Genomic DNA, 6,000 nt, shown 5'->3' with positions numbered 1-6,000 from the left:
AAGAGTAAGTAGGTTACAATTTAAGCTTACAGTGGAAAATTCTCAGACCTCTTTTCTTCTTCCTACATCAACATTTCTTGTTTGCCTGCGATGTCTCTCTTTTTGGTAAAAGCATGTTTTCTATTTACTTATGCTCTTCTTGAGACTTATTTACTTGGTGAAAAACATGTCTTTGTTTGTAGTCACGTACCTTTGTCCTATTCATAAAAATCTCCTTCAAACTCATCTCCAACCTTTGCCTTCTCAGTTATTCAGTGGTCAGTGTTTCAGCAAAACATCTTTTATTCTATATCAAAACTTGCTTTCATTTCTATCTCATTCTCAGTTTCTACATTCAGAGATCTTTCTGCCAAGCCTACATACCTGTGAAACTTTCTTACCAAACATTCATCCTCCCCAACAGGACCTGCACTGGGCAGGTGACCCTCATTCCTCCAGTTCTTATTGGAAAGTGCTTCTCAGCTGTTAGCAGCTCTGGAGAAAGGGCACAGTATCTGTGGAGGTTGAAGTACACCCCCAGGAGCAACTGCTAATTTTCTTCCAAAGGGCTGCTCATGTTTGAACACGAGGTCCAGTTTCCTGTCAGTGATAGATAAAATGTCCATGATGTGGCTATTACATCAAGCAAGAAAAAGAGTGCAAATGCAAATTTTGCACATCTGATGATTTGAGACAAATTTTGCTGTGGAAAGGATCACATATTTGAGGAATGAAGCACTGTTTCAGTGAAATACGGGTTATGTCTCATACCTGGCAGGTGGTGAAGAATGGCGGTATTAAGTTCTGGATCCAGGAGCCCACATGAAGTCCAGCAAGAAGCAGCTTGAGCATGTGCTCCAAGGAGGTGTGTGCCCAAGCACACACGTATGTTCACACATGTGAAGACAGCCAGCCAGCCAGATCAACACAAACTCATAGAGCGCACACGTGAACATAGAGAATGCCAGTTCTTCTCTTGCTGAGTAGGACAGAGTCCATCAGTGAGCACATATATACCTCCCTTCAAGAATATATATATATCAGTCCAGCAGCAGAGCACAGATCCTGTCTGGTAGCTGCCCCTGTTTTCCTGAGCCTTCCCTGGGACAAACCTGCAAGCGTCCTGTATGGGATGTTTCTTGCAATGAGTCCCTAATTTGGGTTCCCAGCTGCTTTTCTTCCCCTGTGCTCCTCTGGGCTTGTAGAAGTGGGTCTTGAATGGGCACCATGGATTTAGCCCACTGTTCCTTCTGTCCCCCTGGTACTTGCACATATGTCAAGAGCCAAGCCAGATGAGAGGATTTGCATGCTTTTTCAGAGATGGGTTTAGTCTATGTCTGATGCACTCAGCTTCATCTTCAGATTTTCACAATTTTGGTCTTGTGTTTTGGATTCAGAGAGTGCATAGGGTTTGTGATTGAAGTTATAGTTTGCCTTAATGAAACTTTACTCCATGAATTATTCCAAATGCTCATATTTACAGAAATCTGGCCTCTCAGAGGGGTCCTGCAGAAGACATGAGATCTGGGGCATCTTGTTTTGGCATCCTGGTTCTCATTCATCTGAAACTTCAGAATACCTTAATTACAAGTTAGAGATGGATAAACTGCAATAAGCTCTCCTGTATTTAATGATTTTGTTCAACACTGTTTCCAAAGTGCACAAATGCCATCAGGATCAGGGTGTAACCCAGCCCCAGGAACACCACTTGTCTCTGGGAGCATCACTTTGACTCCAGGAATTCCCATCCACAGGCATCGCCCTCTCCTCACTCTGGCCCCTGTGTCCTGGATATTGGGTCACACGCAGAGACGTGAGGAGATCCCCACAGAAGCAATGCCCTGGCTTCAAAAAGCAGAAACTTTCCTCATTCGTTTGCCCCTTATTCCTCTCCACGTAGTGCCTATTCTGGGTGTGATTCTTGACCAGTAAGGACACAAAGCAGTGAAAACAACAAATCATAATCAACGCTGTTTCACAGTGTTACAAAAGAGACATTATAAACTGAAAACACAAAGATCATTTTATCTTTATTAATAGTCTAATGCATATGAGAAAGGTATTGGACATTTTCTACACCTCCAACTCTTTTCTTCATGCATTGCTGAGCAGGCTGCACCAGAGTTAAATCCACTTCATAACTCAGTACATATACAACAAAAGGATTTCATGATTCAGTGATACTTCCTAGCTGTGCCTAAGAAATTTAGCCGTCTCTTCCCTCAAAATTTCCTGGTTAGAGAATTAAATTACTGCTAATAATGAAATTTAAATCAGACCTGATATTTAGAGTGAGGTGCCTTTACTTCAGCAATTTGTAGGCTTGTGTTGAATATTACCAATACTTACTAGAAATGGCTTTGTTTTGCTGTGTTGCAGAGGTTACCCTGCCCAAAGCTCCTCCAGAGTTTTCTCTTAGCTGTTCCTTGCCAAATGCTATCTTGCAATAAGCCACTGGTTTTTGTATTTCATTTCCTAGACAAAGCATATTGCAAATATACAGTGTGATTACTGTTGCAGACTGAACCCATTATAGGAAGGCTTTAAGGACCAACTAGCACTATAAGGAGTTGTTTCAGCAGTCAGACCTTGCCCAAGTCCCACCTTGGTCTCATCTCTATTTGGCAGCAACACAGTCCAGCTCCTGGCACCCACAATAGGGTCCTTCCTCCTCTCTCCTCCATCACCAGCCTCTCTCCCAGCTTCACACAACTCCCAGCCTTCTTCTCTTTGAGACCCTTCTTTGCCCTACCTAGACAGGAAAAAACTGCACACATGCCAATGCCTTCCCTCCAGATGGAATGACCATGGAAAAATGGGGCTGAGCAGCTCATGGGGATGGGCCCTGAAGGAGTGGAGTGATGGCACACACAGTGCACACTGCCACCAGTGTCAGGGTTTATTCATTCCCATCCTTGACTTTCATTCTGCCAAGTGGCTGAATAAGCCTCTTGTCCCACCAAACAGGGGCAGCCCACCTGCCCTTCAAATGAGGGCAGCCATGAGCCATTGCAAGGCTGCAGGAAGCAGCCAGTACAGCTGTGGGCTGCAAGGTAGCTCTAGTGCTTGTTTTCACAGAAGGTTGAACACTTCTTTGCAATTATCCCTGAGAAGATGTCCCTTTCCTATGCCTCAGCCGTTGGTCACCAGTGTAGTGGCATGGCCTAACACCCAAACTCTGTCTTGCAGAGAGGGTGAAGCACACCACACAGGTTGCCCTTGTGTGTGAGCTTGCCCAAGCAGGTTCACTGGGTGGACTGGGTGGTCTGTGGGCCACAAACTGGAGGATGAGCCAGGAATTAATGTTTCAAGTCAGCTGGACTTGTGATGTGCTCCCTCTTCCTGTCCCACATCTGAGGACCAATTATACCTTTCTAGGGGTGTCTATGCCACTCTCATGGTGTTTGCTGCAGTACTTATCATGGGATCAAGGATATGTGGAACATTTTTCCACCATTTTCCCTAGCTGCAGTGCTTTCTCTGATCCTTAGCAGAGTAGTTACGGTGCCCTGAGTCACTGATGCCCTATGAGAGCCCTACTTCTAAAATAGCAACTGCTGCACCAGGAACATGGGACAAACCCTTCCTTCATTCTGGATTCTCAGCATCTTTTGGGGTCCTTGTTTACTCAGACAGCAGTCTTATAAATTCCTAATCAAAAAAGATTTTTAAAACTACTTTGCGTCTTCTGAAAGTTGTTATCCTATCCAGCCAAGAATTGTCTCATGTCTTTATGACTTACACCATTACTCTTCTTGATTAACAACAAAAAGTGATGAGCTGGCATTTCCAGGGCCCATAAGCCAAATCAGCCAAGCAGAAAATACAAAAGAAGGGAAAACAATTAAAAGTTATTTTAGTTGTTACATTGGAGTTGAATGTTATATTTACTTTTTTTTTTCCTATACAGTAGGAAAACTTTTGCTGCACGCACACTTTTCTTCCAGTGATGGTATGTGGATATACAGAGTCAGAGTTTATATTGGTCACATTCGTTATGGATTAGTAAGCAACATGCATGTGATAGTTTTGAGACTTCCTTTTATGATTGTGAAAGAAATTAACCCAGTAGAGAATTATTATGTTAGCTGGGACTGTAAGGTTCATGCGAGAGGTCTATCCGGATCTTTGGTCCTTGAGAGGCTCTAATGTGCACGGTGCTTCTTCAAACTGAGAAGGAACGTGCAGAGAGCACTGCAATGTGATGGCATTTTGCAGGTTGTAAAGGAAAGAGGACTGTCCCTTAAATGTGGTGCAAATACAAGTTTCCAAGTGTCAGGGGCAAGCTCCAGGCAAGCTGGGTCAAGCAAGTTGTCCTGGCAGAGTTATCTGTACAAGATGTAGCCAAAAAGCTTTCTGTTTAGATTCAGACTACAAGAGAGGAAGAATGTGGTGGCACCTAGTGCTGAGAAGCAAAGTGCATGGCACAGTTGTGCCATGAATATGAAAATAATATGAACCAGGTACAGCTGGCTGTGACGTGTCAAGGAGGGAATTACAACTGGGGCAGCATGCATGCTATTAATGAAATGCATGGCATGAAACAGAAAACTGTAGGCATATTGTCTGAAAACACATAAATCACCATCTTGATACTATGCTGCAGTTCTGTCCTGAAATGCTGAATTTTACAGAATAGGTTTCTTAGTATAATAGATTTTAAAGAATTAGCCAAGGTCTTCCCATTTAAATTTTTATTGATTATATGAAAAGGTGACAATATATTGAAAAATCATCTACACATTGGCACCTACTCACAACTAAATAGCTGCTGAGGGAGAAATCCAGCAAAACCAACCAGCAGAGATTATGTGTGAGGGAGAGACAATCTCCAAGCTGGGGCTGGAGATCTGAGTTCTGCATTAACTTCTAGGAGCTGGATTTGATTAATCTTTTGGGTCCCTTCCAACCATGAATTTTTCTAGGACCTTATATGATTCTCCAACACTTCTGACTAACCCCAGAGCCAGGCTACACAGATAAACCTGCAATGAGTTCCTGCAGGACTGGCATACAGACATCCAGAGATGTGAGGCTGGTGTGCCAGACTCCTCCTCTTTCTTACCATATAGACACTCTGAATTACATTTTCCTCAGCTAATGTATCATTTTAGTTATCATATGCTTGCATCAGCTGTATATAAATGAAAAAGACCTTAATATGTTTGTTAATGAAAAAGTAACAGTGGTATATTAAAGAAGAGTTTATTTAACTTTATTTAAATTAAAGGCCACTTAGTAGACTGAACCTTAATGATCTACAGTAAATGTATTTTTTTCAAAGGATTTCTCCATTATTGGGTGTTCTTAGACAAGAGTCCACATTTCATATATAGGATTTAGATAAATTGCTGCTCTGGGTAACACAGTGTGATAAGGAGACATTAATTCATGCTAAATTACAGAGAGATTCTTTCAGAGGAATTATTATATCCCTATGAATATAAAAGACAACCTCCCTATCTGAGCATTTCCTGGGAAGTAGATATTCTCTGCATTATACCAAACTGCAGATGTATTCATTATAATAACATTAATCATGATGACTCCATTTGTCAGTTCCACCTTAATTAAGCATTGCTGCCATAATGGACAATTTAAAATGTTATAGGAGATTGTTTACGAGGGGTTTAATAGAGTTAGGGGTCAGAATTAAGTGGTCTTCTATCAGATGTGACTTTCCTGGTGCTGTGAGGTAGCAGAGGCTTAACAGGAACATAGGATGGAAGGGATGACTGGAGCATCAGTCTGATCTACATGTGTTACCTGCTGGCTGGGATGGGGTGTCCTGGTTTTGGCTGAAATAATTTTCTTCCCATTAGCTGGTGCAGTGCTGTGTTTTGGATTCAGGATGAGAATAAGGTTGATAACACACTGATGTTTCATTGACGCTAAGTAGTGCTCATCTTAAATCAAGGACTTTTCTGTTGTCCACAAACAAACTGTTCAGTTTCCCAACAGCAAGGACGTGAGAAAGCACCCGGGAGAAATCATGGCCAGGGCAGCTGTCCCAAACTGCCC

Source organism: Corvus kubaryi, unplaced genomic scaffold (assembly GCF_017639235.1).
Source record: "Corvus kubaryi isolate FWS band 111438036 unplaced genomic scaffold, C.kubaryi_AGA036_p1.0 37236, whole genome shotgun sequence".
Classification (NCBI taxonomy): domain Eukaryota; kingdom Metazoa; phylum Chordata; class Aves; order Passeriformes; family Corvidae; genus Corvus; species Corvus kubaryi.
This window is presented reverse-complemented; position numbering follows the sequence as displayed.